Raw genomic sequence first — 22,994 nt, 5'->3', positions numbered from 1 at the left:
AGTAGGTCAGCCACTTATAAACCTGGTAAGGTTAAATGGCAAAAGTGGTAAAATCATCTGTGCCCACACTAAGAAGTTAAGGGCTACACAAAACAAAGAGATGTAAATAAATATGATGCAAAAAATTAAACATGTGGGAGGGAGTAAAAATGCGGGGTTGTTAGAATGCCTTTGAACTTAAGAGATCGTCAGTTTAAAATAATCATATATATGTGTATATATAATCATATATATATATTGCTATATATAAACCTCATAGTAACCACAAACCAAAAATCTATAATAGATACACACACACACACACACACACACACACACACACACAAGATAGGTATCCAAACATAACACTAAAGATAGTCATCATATCAAAAGGGAAGAGAGCAAAGAATAAAAAAGGAACAGAGGAACAAAAAAAGAATTATAAAAACAACCACAAAACAATTTCACAGAAGGGCAGTAATTACATACCTATTAATAATTACTGTAAATATAGATAGATTAAATGTTCAAATCAAAAGACACAGAGTGGCTGAATAGACTCAAATGCAAGACCCACATGTACGCTGTCTACAGGAGACTTACTTCAGATCTAAAGACATACACAGACTGAAAGTGAGGGGATGGAAAAAGTTATTCCACGCAAATGGAAATGAAAGGAAAGCCTAGGTAGGAATACTTAGAAAAAATAGACTTTAAACAAAGACTCTAACCAGAGACAAAGAAGGATGTTACATAATGATCAAAGGATCAATCCAAGAAGAAGATATGACAGTTGTAAATACATTTGCACCAAACATGAGAGCCCCTAAATACACAGAACAAATATTAACAAACATAAAGAGAGAAACTGACAGCAACACAATCATAGCTGTGGACTCTACCCAGTTACATCAATGGACAGATCATCCAGACAGAATATCAATAAGGAAACACTGGCCTTAGTGACACAGTAGGTCAGATGGATATATATATAACATTCCATCCCAAAGCAGCAGAATATACAATCTTTTCAAGTGCACATGGAAAATTCTCCAGGATAGATCACATGCTTTGCCACAAAACAAGTCGTAGTAAGTTTAAGAAGACTGAAATCATATCAAGCATCTTTTCTGACTGCAATGCTATGAGACTGGAAATCAATTACCAGAAAAAAAACTGCAAAAACACAAACACATGGAAACTAAATAATGTGCTAATAAACAGCCAATGGGTCACTGAAAAAAATCAAAGAAGAAATAAAAAAATACCTGGAGACAAATGAATACAAAACAAAATAAATATGAAAATGTAATGATCCAAAATCTATGGGACTCAGCAAAAGCAGTTCTAAGAGGGAAATTTATAGTGATACAAGCTTACCTCAGGAAACAAACAAACAAACAAAAAAACCCCAAATCTAACCTTACACTTAAAGAAACTGGAAAAAGAACAAACAAAATGCAAAGTTAGTAGAAGGAAAGAAATCATAAAGATCAGGGAGAAATAAATGAAATAGAGACTTAAATAACAATAGAAAAGATCAATGAAGCTAAGAGCTCATTCTTTGAAAAGATAAACAGAACTGATAGACCATTAGCCAGATTCATGAAGAAAAAAAGAGAGAGGACCTAAATAAATGAAATCAGAAATTAAAAAGGAAAATCAACACCAATCAATACCACAGAAATACAAAGGATCATAAGAGATTGCTATGAACATACATAGGCCAATAAAGTGGAAAACCTAAAAGAAATGGACAAGTTCTTAGAAATATACAATCTCCCAATACTGAACCAGGAAGAAATAGAAAATTTCAATAGACCAATTACCAGTAATGAAATTGAATCAGAAGTAAAAGAAAACAAAAACTAAACAAAACCTTCCAGCTAACAAAAGTCTAGGACAAGACAGTTTCACAGGTGAATTATATGAAACATTTAGAGAATAGTTAACATGTATCCCTTTTAAACTATTCCAAAAATTACAGAGGAATGAATGCCTCCTAATTCATTCCATGATACCCAGACCAGACCAATATATTACAAAAAAAGAAAATTACAGGCCAATATTTTTGATGAACATAGATGCAAAAATCCTCAGCAAAATATTAGCAAACCAAATTCAACAATGCATTAAAAGGATCATATACCATGGTCAAGTGGGATTTATCCCAGGGTTGCAAGGATTGTTCAATATTTACAAATCAATAAATGTGATACACCATGTTGACAAATAGAAGAATAAAAATCATAAGATGATCTCAATAGATGCAGAAAAGGCTTTTGGCAAAGTTCAACATCCATTTATAATAAAAGCTCTCTGCAGAGTGGGTATAAATGGAATATACCTCTACTACATAATAAAGACCATATATGGCAAGCTCTCAGTTAATATCATACTCAAAGATGAAAAGCTGAAATCATTTCCTCTAAGATCAGGAACAAGATAAAAATGCCCACTATCTCTACTTTTATTCAACACAGTATTGGAAATCCTAGCCATAGCACTCAGACAAGAAAACAAAATAAAAGAACTCCAAACTGGAAAGGAATAATTAAAATTGTCACTGCAGAGGACATGATACTATATATAGAAGATCCTAAAGATACCACCAAAAAATTATTAGAAGTCATCAATGAATTTTATAAGGTTGCAGGATACAAAATTAATATACAGAAACTTTTTGCATTTCTATACACTAACAATGAACTATCAGAAAGAGATATTAAGAAAACAATCCCATTGACAATCACATCAAAAGGATTAAAATACCTAGGAATAAGTCTAACTAAGGAGGTAAAAGACCTATATTTGGAAATGTAGGTCTATGTTCACTTAATCTATGACAAAGGGGGCAAGAATATATTGGGTTGGCCCCAAATTTTGTAACATTGTAAGGAAAAACCCGAACAAAGTTTTTGGCCAACCCAATACAATGAGGAAAAGAGAGTCTCTTCAATAAATGGTGTTGGGCAAACTGGACATCTTCATACAAAAGAATCAAACTGGACTACTTTCTCACACCATATACAAAAATAAATTCAAAATGGATGAAAGACTTAAATGTAAGACCTGAAACCATAAAAACTCCAGAAGAAAACCTAGGCAGTACACTGTTTCACATATGTGTTAGCAATATTTTTTTTTTTGGATATGCCTCCTCAGGCAAGGGAAACAAAAGTAAAATAAACAAATGGGATTACATCAAACTAAAAAGCTTTTGCACAGTGAAAGAAACTATCAACCAAACAAAAAGGCCACCTGAATGGGAGATGATATTTGCAAATGATATATCCAATAAGCGGTTAATATCCAAAATATGCAACGGACTCATACAACTCAACAACAAAAAAACAAAAACAAATTTAAACATGGGCATAGGTCCTGAAAAGACATTTTTCCAATGCAAACATACAGATGACCACTAGGCACGTGAAAAGATGCTCAGCATCACTAATCATCAGTGAAATGCAAATCAAAATCACAATTAGATATCACCTCACACCTATGAGAAGGATGATTATCAAATTAGAAATGGTGACTGATGATTAGGTGGTGATCCTTTTGAAGTGTATAGAAATATCAAATCACTATGCTGCATACCAGGAACTAACATAGTGTTGTAGGTTGATTATACTTCAATAAAAAACAAACAACTCATAGAAAAAGAGATTCGATTTGTGGTTATCAGAGTTGGGGGTGGGAACAATTGGATGAAAGTAGCCAAAACGTGCAAACCTCCAGTTATAACAAAAATGAGTACTAAGGATGTAATATACAACATGATAACCAACACTGCTGTATGTTATATATGAAAGGTGTTAAAAGACTTAAATATCACAAGGAAAAATATTTTTTCTTTAATTTTGTATCTATATGAGGTGATGGATATTCACTGAGCTTATTGTGATAATCGTTTCATGAAATACATGTCAAATCATTATGCTGTACACCTTAAACTTGTATTGTATGTCAATTATGTGCTGTATATCAATTATATCTCAATATTACTGGAAGAAAAAACCCCAAAAATGAGTGGAAGAGAATAAATAAATAATAACTAAAGATTCTGCCTGATTAAGTCTGGCTAATGCCTCCCCATAGCTTTGAAAGATTCTTTTATTTCTTGGAAGGACCTTTTGGAAAGTAGAAGCAAGGGCAAGAGGTAAACACAGACACTCCCAAGGAACAGCCCTGGCCCCTAATTTCCTTCCTTTTTTCTCTGAGCTGCCAGTTTGAAGGAGAGAAATCCACTGTCTCCCAGGCAGCCGCAGCCACTGCTGAGAGCAGCATCTTATGCCAGTTTCCCTGGCGGCTTCCAAGCCAGCCAGCCAGCCGCTTACCCTGGGTGATGATGTCAGTGCTCTTCGCTCCATCACACCTGGCTCAAGGAATCAGATAAGCTTCCAGGGAAGAAGCTGAGGAAGGGCACAGTCTTGACAGGTGAACCAAAGACCCTTTTGTTTTCTGGGCTGGAGCTGGCTGCCAGGTTTGTGGATTTCTGTTAATCAGCGGGCTGCTACCCTTCTCTGCTTCTCTATTTTCCCAGAAAGAAACCATCATTGATTTGCAAAGATGCTCCAGAGCACATGAGGCTTTAATATGAGACTGAAATTGAGCTAGGATTGGGTAGCCATTTCCGTACCTTGGCAGGAGGCCACCTACAGGAGTGGGGCTGATTAATTACTCAGCCCAGGGAGCTGTTCAGGGAGACAAGTGCTCACTCAGTGGTGACTGATTCCTGCCTGTTGTCTTTGGCTGGAATTCCTGAGCAGCACTCTTCCAGGTGCAGTGGGGTCCAGGCAGCACCTCTACGTCCTGGTCTCTCTGGGCAGGTAGCTCACCTGGATCATTGTCCTGTCTGATGCCTTCTCACTTGGGATGCCAGTGATTTTAATCCCACCATGGATCCTGCTCTGTGCTTCTGAGGAAACTCACAGTGATATCTTTGAGAGTTAGAACCTTTAAGGAAAATGTTTTTTGTGCCAGAAAATTTTGAGCCAATCCTACTCATTTTGGATAAGCCAAGGTGGCAGTGGCTAAACCCCTGTCTGGCTTTCCCTCGTACCTCACAGTTTGTTATGTGTGTGGAGATGGGGAGCAGTGCGAGGGACACTGGGGGTTTCCTCTTTGGATAAGACTTATTCATTTGTAGAGGGCTTTGTATTTTTATGTTCATGCAATTGTTTGCAGGTCTAGAGAATGTTCTTAAGAATATTCCTTTTAGAAGGAAAGGATAGAGGGCAAGCTGATGCCTCCTTTTTGTGGTGCAAGAGTGAAAAATCACCCCTTTGCTTTGCTCTGTGCTGCCTGGATGAGCAGCTAGACCAGAATCTGTCCTATCCCAGCCGGGGGCCAACCCAACTCAGCTTCCGGGAGGAATCTGGCCCCCTCTCTTCTCCATGGGCCCCAGGCCTCCAGTACCGGCCAGATGCTCTCCCCAGATACCTCCTGTAAGTAACTGAGTCCCACATCTAGCCTGATACCCAAATGGTCTGATTGCTCCCCAGGGACTGAGTTGCTCTCATGCTTCCTTCATGACAAGATTTCTCAACTTCAACATTGACATTTTGGCCCAGATAAGTCTTTGTTGTAGGAAGCTGTCCTGTACATTGCAGGAGGTTTTGCAGCCTCCCTGACCTCCACCCACTAGAGGCCAGTAGTTATGCTCATCCCCCGTTGTGCCAAACAACATTGTCTTCGGATATTACCAAATGTCTGGGGGCCTGAAAATTGGCCCTAGTGGGGCACCACTGGTCTATAACAAGGGAGACTCAGCGTGGGTGGGAATCAGACTCCATGACCCCATGACAGGTGGCTGCCCAGGACCCTGCAGATGTGCCCCAGAGAGACTGGACACCTGAGCACACGTGTCTGCTCTTCCCTCACAGATCCCAGGCCTCCATTCTGGTTTATCCAAAAGCAGAGCCCAAGATGTGGGTTCAGACAACAAGGAAACACAAGGGGAAAAGTGAGAAAAGTGAGACTGGAAACAGAGAAAAGTTAATAAAATGTATAGTGAGTAGATTTCTGCTGTAGATGAATGAGGCTCATGACAGGTAGGACACACAAAGGGACCCAACTTGCAGGACAGTCTCTGACCACCATCCTTCTACAAGCAGAAGGAGGGGAGAGTGCTTTCTGCAAATGCCAAGGGGGCTGAAGACTTGTTCTCTGGGGGCTCTGAAAGTGTGACAGTGAAATGTGTATCCTTTCCATGTTCTCTGTTTTCACAAGGAGTGTGTGATTTATTAGGGACGTGTGTGTGAAAGGAGTAGGCGGAGTGTCCCTGGGACTTAGTATGCAGACAGCATGCTTACTAGATGCTCTGTATTCCAGCAGGTCTGATGAAAGATGGGAGTGAGAGTTAATGCTGTCTTCTGTGAATAAGGAAATTGAGACACAGTGTGGAGGGTCTGGAGGGATTTCAGAGACCTTGGCTGGTGTTATGAGAGGCCACAAAAGCCCAGGATTATCGCTCTTGCTTATGGTCAGACAGGTTTGAATGCCAAGCTGAGGGCTTTGATTAGATAGGAAAAGCCACGGGAAGCTTCGGAGGCTTACCTAGTGAGGAAGTGACAGATGAAAACGGTGATGGGGGACTTCATTCTTACAGCTGTTGGAGGACAGTTATTCTAGTGGCTGCCCAGCTACAGAAAGCATTGAAGTAAGGAGAGAATGGAGTGACAGAGACTAGCCAAGAAGCTGTTATGATAATTCAAGGATAAGGTAGTGGAGACTGCAAGGTCAAATCTGAATCCAGATAAGAATTTCAATCTTCTAGCAGCCCCTTCTAGATCCAAAATTATTGAGGTGGTATCAGCCTATGCTGGTGTTAGTATAGGAAGTGTCCTCTGAGAAGTCCCCCTATAAGCCATGGAATCATCTAGAGCTGCAGCTGGAAAGATCCAGGGTCATCTCCTCCTGTAATGACTGGTGTGGATGCCTGCAGAGCCCAGATGGGTCAAGTAGTGTGTGAAGCAGGTCTGATTTTAACTCAGGCAACCACCTTGCATGGGCTGGAGTGTCAGGCACTGTCTAGGGAATTCTGGAAATGTGGTCGCACGTGCTTGTACCAGCTTATGAAAGCCGATTGTTTAATTACAGGAAATGTGTAAGTTGGCGGACGTGCTAGTGGTCACTTGAAATCAACATGGCAGGGTATTTATACCACTGAAATTGGCAAATAACACGAATCAGGGCCCCTTTTCCTCCAGCAGTCCCCCACTGGCCCTGCGACAGACCAGAGCACTCATGCCACGGTAAAGTGCAACTGCTGCTCAACGCCAACCTTGGTGGCCTCAGGGGCCTGGGGGCTCATTTCCAGATGTTCTAATTTTTCAAGAGTCAAAACCTTCATTTTATAGGTGATGTAATGCAGGCCTCGGTGGCTGTGGCACATTTGAGGAAAAGTAAGGAGGCCAGAGTAGAAAGCCTGAAGGGACAGACACCTCAGTCAAACAGCATATTATTAGAGCCTATTAATGCTCTAAGAGACGTGACCAAATGGCCTCCACAAGCACGGAGAGCCCCAACCATGGTCTTCTTCTTCAGCCTGGGCAAGTGACATTTCTTTCATGTTGTTGAGTTAGATGTGCACAGCCAAAGAACTGATGAGAAGTGGTCAGCGGCTCAAGTGACTTAGGGGGTTATTTCCTACTTCAGATGTTCACTCACTTTCACTGCAGAGCAACTATAAGTGCAAATATAAGCAAAATTAGACATTCTGAGATTTGACTTTTGGGTAGATCATCAAAATTCTTGAATTCCTCCTGTATCTGTGGAAACAAATGGGCAATTTCTGTGATCCCTCTTAATTAATTAATTTTTGAAATTTTATTGAAATATAGTTGATTTACAGTGTGTTACTTTCTGCTGTACAACAAAGTGACTCAGTTATACATACATACATATGTATATATATATTCTTATGTTTTTTCCATTATGGTTTGTCACAGAATATTGCATATAGTTTCCTGTGCTATACAGTAGGACCTTGTTGTTTATCCATCCTATATAGTTTGCCTCTGCTAATCCCAAACTCCCATTCCTTCATTCCCCTACTCTGCCTCCCCCTTGGCAACCACAAGACTATTCTCCATATCTGTGAGTCTGTTTTTATTTCATAGATATGTTCATTTGTATATTTTAGATTCCACATATAAGTGATATATTGCATTTGCCTTTCTTGTTCTGACTTACTTCTCTTAGCATGATAATCTCTAGGTCCATCCATGTTGCTGCAAATAACATTATTTCATTCTTTTTGATGACTGAGTAATATTCCATTATATACATATACACCACATCTTCTTTATCCATTCATCCACTGATGGACATTTAGGTTGTTTCCCTGCCTTGGCTATTGTAAATAGTGCTGCTATGAACATAGGGATACATGTATGTTTTCAAATTATAGTTTGGTCTGGGTATATGCTCAGGAGAGGGATTGCTGGATCATATGACAACTCTATTTTTAGTTTTCTGAGGAACCTCCATAGTGGCTGCACAAATTTACATTCCCATCAACAGTGTAGGAGGGTTCCCTTTTCTCCACACCCTCTCCAGCATTTGTTGTTTGTAGACTTTTTAATGATGGCCATTCTGACCAGTGTGAGGTGGTACCTCATTGTATTTTTGATTTGCATTCCTCTAATAATTAGTAATGTTGAACATCTTTTCATGTGCCTACTGGCCATCTGTATGTCTTCTTTGGAGAAATGTCTATTTAGGTCTTCTGCCCATTTTTTGATTGAGGTGATTCCTCTTAATTTAAACCTTGGGAACACTTTTGCATGGCTGACCCTTACATGGCCTCAATTCTGTGTCCATAGATCATGATCTCTTACATCCCTCTTTTCCACATAATATTTAGAATTTCTTGTCTTTCTAGGCAACTCACAGGCAAGTGGGGAAGGATCCTAAATTTAGCTAATTTCAAGAAGAAAGCTCTAAAGTACACTGCAGCAGCTACACACATGATGAATAGCAAAAGAAGTCTTTCCTAATCGCCTGTTGTGTGAGAGTACCTTTAAAAAGATGACTTATTTTAAGTTAATTGCAAAGACTTTTTGTGATACAGAAGTCTAAAAGACTTTCTTTACACAGAGAGTAATATAAGCAAGTAGTTAAATTCTTTCTCTTTACATGGGAACTTTAATTAAGGCTTTGTGTTCCATAACCCTGTCAGATCACTGTCCTGGCTTGGTCTTCAAATAAGTTTTATGGCTTCTTGACCTTTATTGACCTTAGACGTAGAAGCAAGCCAACTTTCTCTTCCTCAAAGTGAAAGTAGAAAAGCTCTGAACATTTTAAAATACTGCAGAACTTCCTTGGCTGGTGACTTGGGATTAAGTTAGTGTTCTCTTGGCAGGGCTTGCTAGCTCATTAACCACTGCTCATGGCCCCTTTAATTGCTCTTTATCTCTACACCACTGAAAGTTCTGTTCTTTCCAAACCCAGTTTAACATGGGAGACCATCAGAAAGGGAGTTACTTTATTGACTGTGAACAGCAAGCAGAGCCGTACTGTTCATCATCAGATGAAGTCAAACCTTAAAGGAAGGCCACATGTTCCTCCACTGGTCTCTCCTCTGAGCTCATGGGAGATAGCACTTCTCAGACCCTGTGAGCCATTGTAACAATGAGTCCTGATCCGGAGTGGCATGTGCTGCTTCCAGGCTGACCCATTTATTTGCTGATGCTAAAGCCTCTGCAACACTCTGCCTCTGGTGTGGCAGTTAGTGATTAGCAACATTCAGACTGATGGCCTATCCACCAGGGGGCCTCTGAATGTCTTTGAGAGCACAGTTCCTCCATCCCCCTGCCTTTGCTGATCCACAGTGGATATGTAGTATAAGCAAGAAATAACTAGTCTTTATTTTAAGCCACTGAGATTTGGGGGCTATTTGATACTGCAGGATAAGTTGTCCTGTACTGAGTGATATATATATATATATATACTCAGGAGGCCTGTGATTCTGGGAAAAGTGATGCAAAATGGAAGGAAGTTCCTCCTCCCCGACATGCTCTGTTGTTTTCCTTGTCAAGTGATGATGGGGGTGTAAAAGCTCAGAGTGGCCATGGATCGTGCAGAGGATGTATAGCCAGTTTTGATGACCAGCACTGTCCCTTTCTCTTTCAGTTTTCTTTTGAAGATTTATTTATTATTTATTTATTTTATTTATTTTTGGCTGTGTCGGGTCTTAGTTCTGGCATGTGGGATCTTCATTGAGGCATGTGGGATCTTCATTGAGGCATGCAGGATCTTTTGTTGCAAAGCTTGGGCTTCTTTCTAGTTGTGGCATGTGTGTTTCCTCTTCTCTAGCTGTGGCGCGCAGGTTCCAGGGTGCGTGGGCTCTGTAGTTGTGGCGCACAGGTTCCAGAGTGCATGGGCTCTGTAGTTTGTGGCACGTGAGCTCAGTAGTTGTGGCATGCAGGCTTAGCTGCCCCTCGGCATGTGGGATCTTAGTTCCCCGACCAGGGATTGAACCCGCATCCCCTGCATCGCAAGGCAGATTCTTTACTACTGACCACCAGGGAAATCCCTCCGTTTTTTCATATTGACCTTTGAACTAAGATCCGAGGGGTGGGAAAAAGCCAATATGTTTGTGTTTGGGTTGGGGTAAGATTCTCAAGTTAGAAGAGCAAGTGCAAAGCCCCAGAGGTGAGAAAGAGAGGGTGCTCTCTCAGGTCCCATTGCCAGCACAGGGCACATAGTGAGCCAGCTGCTGATGCCTCCCAAGAGCCCCTGCTCTGGACCATTGCTCTCTACCACTGGGAGGCACCAAGGACAAAAGGTCATAGCCCCTGCTGTCCCCCCACCAAGGAGCAGCGGCAGCCCACAGCCAGTGACCTGCTGACTTGAGGAGCCCTGGGCAAGATCACTCTGTTCCATAGTTTATATTCCAGGGCTTGCCCTTAGCCCCAGTCGAGGCAAAGGTGAACTCTGTATTTATGTTCCAGAGCTTCTTCTTGGCCCCACTCAGGCCAAAGATGGACTCTACCTGAAACCCCATCTTTGAGTCCCTTTCTCCTTTCTAGCCTGCTTCTCTCATTCCACTACACATTTGTTTCTTCAACAAATCATCCCCACCCATCCCTGTCTCAGGCTCTGCTTCTAGGGAGCTCAACAGAACACATGTAGTTTGATGAGAAAGGGTCCAATGGGCAAACTGTGTGGTAAAACACTACATGCCATTAACTCCTCTTGGAAGTTCCTTATAACTACCAGAGTCTTACATCTTCTTAAGTCCTACAGCAAGGACAATTGTTTAACCTCAAATAATCTATGCAACGTTGAGTTAAGAAACCTCGATATCCAAGAGTCAGGAATTCAGCTACAGACACCTCTTTGCAGTTACTATTTGTGCAGTCTTGGGAAATACCTATGCTGGGCCTCCCTTTCCTCCTACTAAAACGGGATTTTATTCATTGCTGGTGCAAAGGTAAATATGTAGAATGGGACAGCTGCTTTGGAAAATAGATTGGCAGTTTCTTACAACGTTAAACAGAGACATCTTACGAATCACCAGTTCACCTAGGTTTTTACCTAGGAAATAATTGACGACATACATCCATGCAAAGACATATACACAAGTGGTCATAGCAGCTTTATTCATTATAGTACAAAATTGGTGACAAACCAGATGTTTATCAATTGTGTATAACCATACAATGGAATATTATTAAGCAATAAAAAGGAAAAAAACTTCTGATATATGTTACAACATGGACCTCAAAAAAACTATGCTATGTGAAAGAAGACAGGCATGGAAGACCACATAGTGTATGATCCCCTTTCTATGAAATCCCCAGATTAGAGGTGGCTTGGGCCTTGAGGTAGCAGTGGGGATTGACTGCAGACCAGGTGGTCACAAGGGAAATTTTGGGGGCGATGGAAAGTTTCTAATATTGGATTGTGGAGATGATGACATAACCATAAATTTACAACATGCCATTTGAATTGTGTACTGATGATGGCTGAATTTTATGGTATGTGTGTTATACCTCATTAGAGCTACAAAGAAACCCTTTGAGAATGTGTGTGTGTGTTGTGTGTTATCTTACTCTGATGACCCCTCAAATATTTTTTTTATAGATATGAGAATCTATTCCTAATAAATGAGAAACAAGTTCCATATGACAGTAAAAGAGGAAGGGTCTGTAATAGTTACCTCCAGGGGTTGTGAGGATGACAGGAGATAAAGATATAGTGTTCAAAGACTTGTGGTTGCCAAGGAGGAGGGGAGGTGGGGGAGAAAAGGACTGGGAGTTTGGTATTAGCAGAGGCAAACTATATAGGATGGATAAACAACAAGATCCTACTGTATAGCACAGGGAACTATATGAAATATCCTGTGATAAACCATAATGGAAAAAAATATTTAAAAAAGAATGTCTGTATGTGTATAACTGAGTCACTTTGCTGTACAGCAGAGATTGGCACAGCATTGTAAATCAACTCTACTTCAATAAAGTAAATAAAATTTAAAAAATAAAAATAAAAAAGGCATGGTATTCAATACATGTTAGCTATCATTACTGTTTTTGGTGTAATTGAGTCAGCATTTTCTCACTTTTTAAAGAGCAAATCTTTTTCTCAGACTACCTGATAATGAGATATTTTGAGATCTGTTATGTGAGACATCTTGTCCATTGGCTGTTTTTCTTTTTAACACTCTTTAGTTAATTTTTTTTCTTTTTTTTTCTTTTTCTTGTAACTGGAGGAGGGCATATTTAATTTGAGAAAAGATTTTTTATACCGTGTGTACAGTTAGGTGGCTAAAACTTGTGCCTTACTATTTCAGATGCAATGAAATGTTAAGTTGTGTGTTCTAGCAAGGGCACAGAGTTCGACAACAGGCATTACATTCTGATAAACTTCATATTGTTTTTGAGAAATACACTATGTTGGGCCAAATGTCTCTGAAAACCCAATACATATATTCCCTTTGTATCTTTTTGACATTAGACACACAGAAAATCCCACCTAGATGACCTTGTGTTTTTGAAAGGCAAATACACCTGCTCGAGTGCTGTTTTTGCCCTTGCTGAAATGATTGTTAATTTTGCCCCCCAAAAGGTTAGATTACCAAAATACATTAGCGTTTTGGGCATGTGCAGTATAGGCTAATTTGGCCCAATTTAAGCCGTCAGAGCAAGAGCACCCAAACAGGAGTGCTTGTAGAAATGAATTGACAACTCCAGTAGTTTTAAATCAATGCATGCTGGGCAATCAGACTCCCTTATCGCTCTCCAAAATGACCTGCTTAAAGAAAATTGAAGCACTGTTATGGTTGAGATAGCTGTGCAATCCACATGCTCAAACTGGTGATCACCTTCAAATTTAAGCACTTAATTTAAGAGCTCCAATAATTTTAAATTGCTATGTGCCGCAAAGAGTGACAGTTGGTTACCAGAGTGCACCGGTATTTTTTAAAACACTTTGGTGTTCAATGTAATATATTTCTGTGCAAAGGTTCACAGCAAGTTGAAGCCAATTTCCAAATTAACACTGAAAAATGAAGAGTGACATTGCAACAAACTTCAGGTTGGTTTTCTTTTTTTCTTTTCCTCCCGCTGCCCCAATCCCTGAAACCAAAAGAAGCCTAATCACTCATCTTTCCTTTGTACTGAAAAACCTAGGGGATTTTTCAAGAGCTAAAAATAAGTCTGTCTTTTTGAGTATGGAACTCCCTGGTGCAGAGACACTTGGCAGTAGAATATCTCTGTGGAGGGAACCAGGGAGAATGGCCCCCACGGAGCCAAAGGAAGAGGGGCAGCTTGCATATTTAGCTCTCTGAAACCTCTGCTAGAGTTTTGCAGCACTAAGGGAAGCAGCTGGAACTGGCCTGTGGTGGTGAAATTTACAGCATGTGACCCTCATGGCTTGGAGAACAAGAGGCTGCGTCTGAAAATGCCTCTGTGTGCAGATACTGTACTTCTCACCTGTCCTGAACCTCCTCACCTTGCCCCCAGCTCGCCCCATTCCCCCAGCTTCTGGTCCTGGGGCCAGTGCCTCACCCTCTTTCCTCCTCTTGCGTCCTTCTCCTTTCTCCTTCCCTAGATGTGCCATTCCTCTGCACTCTCTCCGTGTATCTAAGTTGCTAATTATGGCTCAGCACTGATGCCACCTACCCACCCCCTGCCGTTTATCTGTAACCTTCTCATCCCCAGAGTGTTCTTCTACTGCCTAATAGGGTCTATTGTTTTTCCCTGCAATTGGATTCAGAGTCAACAGCCTCCTTTAAACTCTCAATTAAACTCTCAATTAAAAACTGAAGCCTTAAAAAAAATCAATTCTGTTTTGCTATACGTACAGTAAACTATACCTATTTTAGGTGTCCAGTTTGGTTTTTTGATAAATGTGTGCAGCCATGTAACCACCACTGCTATCAAGATAGAATATTTGTCGCTCTAAGATATTCCTTCATGTTCCTTTGTGGTCAGTTCCTCTGATCCTGGCCCTAGGAAACCACTGATCTGTTTTCTGTCACTGCAGATTAATCGTGCCTGATTCTTCACCAATGAAATGGCAATAATAATATCCACTCTACCTGTTGTCCTGCGGTTAAGTGGGGACTTGGTGTTTCTCAACCACTCTAAGGGCAAAGCAGAGAGACTGCTTACTCCCTGCTCCCAACCCAAGACCCTGAAATACCAGCCTCCTATACGCCTGAATTTCTCTTGAAGTTATATATTTTAAGTTAAAAATCTTATGCTTTTTCCCTACCTTTTACTTTATTTATATCCCTCTTTGTTGTAATTTTAAAATTTAAATTTTAAATTACTAACCATCCAGGAAGAGGTAGTAAATTTACTCTGTGATTTCCAGCACGTTCTAATATACCAAGACTCTCCCTTGAGTGAGGAGTTCTCTTGTCTTGGTGAGCTATCTAAGACGTGTCTCCTAGTCCGTCCCGCACAGAGCTCTGACGCAGGGTCCTCAAGCTCAAGTTCAGTTGTGAACGAAGCCTGGTCTAGCAGTGGGGGGCTCCCCCAAACTGTCCTGGGAGAGGAACATAGTCTGAGAAAACTTTCCTTTGGCAATATGTTGGATTGCAGGATGGACCTCATCTGTAAGCCTTACACAGTTAAGGGCTACCTCTGCATGTGGCATTCCCGACTGTGCATTTATAGGGTTTATTCAAATATTATTGTTATTTCTATGATTATGATTAGGCCACATTTATTGAGCTTCTTGTATGCACCAGGCACTATTTGAGGTGCACATTTGCTTTCTGCACTTAATTTACAAGACAATTTTGCAAAGTAGAAACTAATATCTTCATTTTGGCGATGAAGAAATCTAGCCCCTCAGAGTTATTCAATCAAGTTATTTAAATGTGTACAAGGTCCCACAGAAAGTAAGTGGTTAAGCTTAGGAATCATAACCATGTCCATCAGCAGCATTTCTGGATTAAAAAGCTTCTGGCACTCAAAGAGTGAAAGTCCAATGATCTCATCTCAGATTTAGTGTGTCTTTACATTGTTGAAGGAGGTGTTTTTTCCTGGAGTCCCCAGTGATGCCCTGTCTGTGCGTGCATGCGTGCATGTGTGTGTATATGTGGGTGTAACCTCCCCTTCCCCTCCAGCATCCCCCTCCCAACTTCATCTCCCTCTCCTTCCCTTGTTCAGAACTGGAAAGGATGGTTTTCTCTGGAAAGTCAGATCTCTGTGGAGGACACATGGCTTTGATCGTCCTCAAGAAGAGGATCCCAGAAGGGAAATCGGGTGAATGATAAACTGAGAGGATGGGCTTCCTGGACTGATGTGGGCTGAATGGGGTTATGGCTTCTGGTTAGAGCAGGGAGTGGGAGGCAATGCTCCTAGTTTGGAGAAGCTCTTGTTCTGTTGCAGGCAAGTAGCAAAGAAATAGACAAGGCCTGGCTTTTGTGGGATGAGGGCATCAGGGCACACGTGTCCTTGGTGGTGGGCAGTGATCTGGTTCCAAATGGAAACTGAACATCTCTGTGCCTCCTGTCTCCCTGCAACTCCCTCCCATCCCCACAGAGGGAAGGATAATTTTTTTTGGAATGATGCTAACGGGGTCCGTGTCTCTGAGATAAAATCTGCCACTCCCTTCTGCAGGCTCATTATTTCTACCTTCAGGCTGCAAGGCGACAGCAGAACACTAGAGGATGGGGCTGTTTCCTCTCAGGGCTGACTCTCAAATATATAGATGTGTGTGTGTGTGTGCGCGCGCATGCGCGCGCCCATGTGCACGTGCATGCGCGACTGTGGTCTTAAAGGTCTGATGAATTACCGGCAAACCTTTTGTCTTCAGCAAAGAGGGTGTCAGTGTTTAAATTCCTTGCAGAAATTTGATTGCCCTGAAACTCTGCCCCGGTCTACTTCTGGATGTTGCCATTTAATAACAACAAACATGGCTGCATACAGGGCTAGACTCACACCCCACGAAGTCCTAATTGTCCAATAATTTAAACAGAAGAGTGGCATTGTGTTGACTCGGCAATTTGAAATCATGCTAAAGCAGGGTTTTGCCAGCTGGGCCCTCGGCCTCCTTCAGAAACATCCTTGGCCTTGTGCAGCAGGGAGCACTAATCCATGAGGGGACAGAAAATGGGATTTTTTTTTTTTTTTTTTTTTAACAAAGGCAGAGTTTTCCAGAAGTCAGCAACGATCACCAACCAAAGGCCACCTTCCTGTGACAGCAAAGTCAGGGGCATGTGCTCTGGGGTTTCTTTTCCGGTGCTTGAACAAATGCATCCTTTTCCTGGTGACTTGGCTCAGTTCTGCTCCCTTGTCTCGTATCCCATGAAAACCTTGACAGTGAACTGCCCTGGTTCAGGGATCTCCAGTTTTTTGCAGCCATCCAAACCCATATGGTGCAGGCTGGCCTGGCTGCAGGCTGATGGGGGGCGGTGGGCACTGAAGACCCAGGTCCAGTGTCTGTCACGTGAGTCCACAGGCTGGGCATGTGGCTACACGGATGACCCCTGGACCCCACATTCCCCCGCTCACAGCCAGAGCTGATTCTTATAAGATGTGAACCTGGGCTCTGTGTTGTCAGAATTTCACAATGTCCATTTTGGATTATAGTGCACATTTTCCCACTATTTAAACACATACAGCTGAGTAAGCAGCCAACAAACCTGACACTGCGCAGGCCAGAGGAGATGCCTCCGTAGGCCAGGTGGGCTAGTGGACCACTAGTTTTGATGCCTGGTCTCGAGGGTCTTGGGTCCCCATCCTTTGTTGTGGGGTGTACTCCCATTTCTTCTTTTAGAGGAAGGGTGTGTCTTGCCTCCTCTGGGGGGTGGGGGCTGTTGTAGGTGGTGGGAGCACATTACTTGGCATTAGCTCAGGCTCTGGCACCTTTCAGCTGAGTGATTGGAAGCAAGTGGTTTCTCTGCTCAGACCTCACGTGCCTGCCCTGTCAGTGACATGTGACCAGATGCTGGCCTGGCCCATTTCTTGGTGCTTTTTTCAGGATTTCATGCAGAATGGACTTTGTGAACTCTGGAGCCTGCCCCACCCCAGAGCGACCTGGGGGTTGCATCCTATTGACTATATAATTAACCAGCTGTGGGAATCCTTCTGGGTTTCTGGATTCTCACCTGTAAAGACCAGGCTTTCCTCCAGGAGGCAAGAGAGAACAAGAGCAGGCAAGCCTGCAGTCAAGTCAGGCTGGGGCTGTGACTCACCATGTGATCTGGGGCAGCCACATGATCCGTGTGGCTGGGAGTGGTCCAGCAACAGCAGCTGCTCCTGGAACTGTAGGAAATGCAGCGTCTCGGGCATCACCTCAGCCCTGCAGAGTCAGGTGGTTTGCTCCACAAGTGGTTTGTAGGCACATTAGAGTTTGAGAAGACTGACTCAGTCTAGTGCTTCTCCAAGCGTGGCCCTGGACCAGCCACATCATCCTCCAGACGCTTGTTAGGAAAGTGACTCCCAGGGGCCCCTCAGACCCACTGAATCAGGAGTCAGGGCCTGGGGACCAGGAATGGCCGTTTAACAAGGCCTCGGCTTATCCCAATGCACCGCTGATTTAACCTACTTGAGCCCAGTTACTGCCTCATCCTCAGTGTAATTGCAATAATAATATGTATATCATAAGGGCATTTTAAGGATGAGAAAAATATGACAGTGTAATAGAATAGAATATAATATACCATTATATATTATAATACATAGAGAGAAAATGATATATTTATGATAAGCAGTACTTGATAACTAACATGCAGTGAAGAACAGAAAAGAAATTGAAAGCAGGGTCATTGGTAAGGGTCTGTATCAGTTATGGGTTTTTGATTTTAAGCCAATAGGAACCAATCCTGCTAATTTAAGCAAAATAGAATTTATTGGAAGAATAGGGTATAGGTCATAGAATTAAATTTAAAAGAAAAAACTGAGCCTCCAGTGCTTGGAAAAGGTAACAAGGAGGGAAGCTCCAGTGATCTAGGACAGTTATAGAAACTAATAAAGGGTCTCTCCAGGGCACCCCTAGTTGCCCTTGGGCCATTTCACTCAAGATCCAAATTTTGGGTAAAGAAACTTCCTGCCAGACTTGGGTCACCTGGAGGACCAGGCCCCTGAGCTGCCTCCTGTAGTGGGGGTGGAGGAACTTCTCAAAGGAATAGACTGTTGTTATATATAAAAAATATTGTGAGAATGGGACCTAGGCCAGCACATCAAGAGACACCCATTACAGAGATTTCCAGCCCCGACGTTCTGACTCCAACCGGGACCTTGGACCTGGCCAGTGATACAGAGTCTGGAGCTGGAGGCTGGGAACAGGTGCCAGCCCCCTCTACGGCCACCGCAGCTGCAGGGCTCTTCTTTAGGTCCGGACCTGAGCAGTTTGCTGGGCGATCCCGGGAGCGGCACGTGTCCGGAACTGCATGTCCCTTTTGGACCCCCTGTAGCTCCCAGACCTGAAGCTGAGAAGCTTCCATCAAGAGAGGGCATCTTGTCCCCGGCACTAATGAGCCGGTGCAGGGGCCGCAGAGCGCGGGACAACGACACTCTGGCTCCTCCTTCCTTCCTCCCCCAGCTTTATGAGTGATTATTTATAAAAACATGCTCAGGTCTGGAATGTACTAAGTTGGCTCCATGCTCTGTTTGCTTATATGCATATTGTGTTGACAGGCACAAATGGCCGAACGTGGCTTGAGCTCGGGCTCTATTCTTTTTGTCTCCTTTAGATTCTACCAGTTAATCACAGGAACGACCCCTCTGTGCGGGGCTCTTCCCTGGCTTACGTACGTGCCACAGTAACGGGAGCTGGTGATGCTGCGTCTGAGGGGAGGTTGACATGAATGCTGGTGTGTTTCATGTGCACGTCGGGGAGGAAGGGTTTCCAGAGCCTTTTAAAATGATTGTGCTGATCGGTCAAGCATCACATTTGCTAATCAAAGCACAGAGATCTAAAAGGTTGGGCGGTCCAGTGGTTACAGTACCTGCCCACTGAGCGGTCTTGTCCCAACATTGGCCATTAACTCACCTCTTCACAAATCCTGGGCAACTTGGTGTTTCTTTCATCACATCGGAGATGCCAACATTGTTCTTAAAAGCTGTATTTAAAGTAGTTGCACTTAAAATAGCCAGTAGTCAAAAGCCAGGCTAGCCAACACCAATTCAAAAAATGAATTGGTTTTAGATCTGAAATTGTATGAAGTTCCTGAGCTTTATATTACTCTAAATATTAAATATTAAAGATGTGTTTGCATCTGCAGAAGGAAGAAGGCTATTGAAGTGCTCTGTTGAAAACAGGTAGAGTGGTGTCTTCTCTGTGAAGGAATTTCCTTCTGAAATCCTTGTGGAAGTTAGAACTTGCATACGATTAAGATTACCTTTGAAAATCTGTTAAATTTCAAAATAAGTTCAGTATCTATAGTTTTGTATACACATCTATACAGCAATATAATATATAGTGTATAAAATATATAATATCCCTATATAACATTTATATAATATGTGCGTATAATGTACAATATATACTCTATATTTACTATTAGTATATTATATACAATTTACGTCTAATATGTAATATTATGTATAATATGTATTGTATAGTGTAATACATTGTAAATAATATGTAGTATATTGTATATATTTATGTATTGAACGTACAAGGAGATATTCATATATTTATAATAGATAAATAAAACAATCAAGGGCTTCCCTGGTGGCGCAGTGGTTGAGAGTCCGCCTGCCGATGCAAGGGACACAGGTTCGTGCCCCGGTCCGGGAGGATCCCACATGCCGCGGAGCGGCTAGGCCCATGAGCCATGGCCGCTGAGCCTGTGCGTCCAGAGCCTGTGCTCCGCAATGGGAGAGGCCACAGCAGTGAGAGGCCCGCGTACTGCAAAAAACAAAACAAACAAACAAACAATCAATAAATATAAATAATGCACATAAACACATTTATAATATACAATACAAACATATTATCCAGAATACATAATGTATATATTGTGTACACATATGAACTGTGCAAGTTTATAAATTTATATACTTGTATATGTATCATCTATAGTTGTATACACATTCAAAATGTAATTTTACAGAATTTTAATTACATAAGTAAATATATCTGTATTTGAAATCCCAGACATTATGGAACATGTGATCAGCTTTTCTTCACTTCTAGGCTTTGCTCTAGAGTAGAAAGCTCCTTCTGATGGTTCCATTTGGAATTTCTTCATTTTATCCCTGTATACAGGTATAATCTGAGTTCAGAATTTGGAATTATGCTGGCTTTTCTGCCCAAACGCTATGAATTTAAGCTATGCATAAATATGAGGCCTGGGTGGTATTTGCAGTCTGGTTGTCTACCAATCTCAGTTTTGGACCCAAGTAATTTGGGAGCCAAGAAGCCAGAGAAATTGCTGGTCTGCTAGAAATGCCATCAGGAATGGCAGTTGTTGAGTGTTCATTCAAAGAAAAACTGAGTATTCCTGGCTAATGGATAATATTTTAAATCCTCATAATTTATTTACTCTTATTTTACCCTTTAAAAAATGGTAATCTATCAATTATACATGAAACTGAATACTCAAACTAGAGGAGAAACATGCTGGCACACATTTCCTTTCAGCAAGTCGCCTCCAATCATAAACAAGTTAGTTCCGTGTTTATGTCCCACTGCAAAAATGCACGTGTATATTACAGATGTCAGATATCATGTAAATCACTAGTTATCACTACGGTACACACCATTTTCCTACAGACTCTAATTCGATTTTCATAAACTACTGTTTCTCGAACATGTTTAGAATTTCCCTCTGCAATGACCTCCGTTTGAGTATATAATGTGCCTTCTCTTTTCATTGCAGTTAGGAAGCAAAAGAGGCCACTTTGCAAACTAGATTTCTTCCTGTCCTTCTTGTGGAAGGTGATACAATGGGGATATTTTCTCATTTGTTCGTCTTTTTTTTTGCTCTAATTTGTTCGGGACTGACTATAAGGAATTGAAATTGGTTTTTGAGTGTGGTTCTTGGACTCCTCATTATATTTTGCATCTGATCATTGAAAAAGTAAATATTGGGGGTGGGGGAAAGGCCCAGATCAGGAAATGTAGAAAAGAAAGTTGAGTTTCAAATGAAATTTCCTACTTGGTTCTCCCTAAGACCTGCCTATAGAGTTTCTAAGGAAACTCTGCCGACAGCCAGATGAGGGCCTGTCCAAGGACCCAAATCTGCACAATACCTTTCGTTATGACAGGACTCTCTAATTGTCATTTCAGCTTGCTCCAAATGACAGGAATAAAACAGAAAACAAGAGTTTGGTGTGGAATGAGTAGAGTTCATCATGGCTATTAAAAATTCTAATGACATGAAAGCCAATTATTGTGACTTCAGGTGTTTATTCTGAATACACTGAGATATGTGACAGCTGAGGTAAACATTTCAGCCCTGACAGTTGCATTAATTAATTACCACTCAGGATTCTAAAGCTTGCTTATTAGATGCTTCAAGAGCCAAGTGGAATACTTATAAGATACATATTCTAGGCAAGTCCAGACAGGCAGACTAGGCATTTAAGAACATTTTTTCCATGTACTTCTTTGACATTTATTTCTTAGAGTAAACCTCTGATTTATAACTATTTTACCCCATACTCCATTTTCCCCTAGAGGGACTTATATAGAAAAAAATCTATAGCAACTTAAAAAGAAAGAGTAGTGTGTCTGAAGAGGGCAGTCTTTCCACAATTTCTTAGAATTGATTGCACTTAAATACACAACACAGGGGGTAGTTAATTTCTTTTGTTATTTAATGCTTGTGAATGCTTTTACATGTGCTGGCCCTAAATCCCACTCTCTTAAAATTAGGCTCAATTTTCTACCTCACCTCCCTCCTCCTGTATATAGTTTTTTAAGTTTCGAATAATGTAGATGGCAACAAAATTCTTCTAAATAGATGGCTGTATTTGGAAGAATTAACTTAATCCCCAATTTATGAGTATTTTCATAGGATACAGTTGCTTATTTCTACATAAAGTTTTAAACTTTATAGTTTATTCCTTATCTTAAGAATTGTGAAATCTTTAGTTTCCTGGAGAGAGAAAAACTAAAGTGTATTTTTCTACTTTTAGGCCCACAAGAAGGATCAGCCACATGATAATTTTCAGGAAGAGTCATAAAAGCGTTCTCTCTGACATATTCCTTTCAGTCACAGAGCAAAGACTTCAAACGTTTTCCACTTGTAAACACACTCATCCTGGAAAGAGTGCAGGCAAGGGTGCTTGGTACATGGACATTAGCACCAAGGATAAACCTGATCCGCTGTGACAGCTGTGGCCATTCTCTCCCCACAACCCACAGCCATACACACGGTCAGATCAGAGCCTTGTCACAAGTGTCCATGTCTGGGAGGCCCATTGCAGCTGTGGCATCTGGTGCTATTTTTACAGAGAACGTGGTCCTCCTACTCTGTTTCATAATGAAAATAAAGGGACGGGAGGCAATCCCTGGATAAAGATGGACATGTTCTTATGGGGGAAAACTTCTGAGAGTTACATGTCTCTGTGTGATGAAGGAAAGGAGAT

Source organism: Mesoplodon mirus, assembly GCF_964341445.2.
Source record: "Mesoplodon mirus genome assembly, chromosome: 12".
Taxonomy (NCBI): Eukaryota; Metazoa; Chordata; class Mammalia; order Artiodactyla; family Ziphiidae; genus Mesoplodon; species Mesoplodon mirus.
This window is presented reverse-complemented; position numbering follows the sequence as displayed.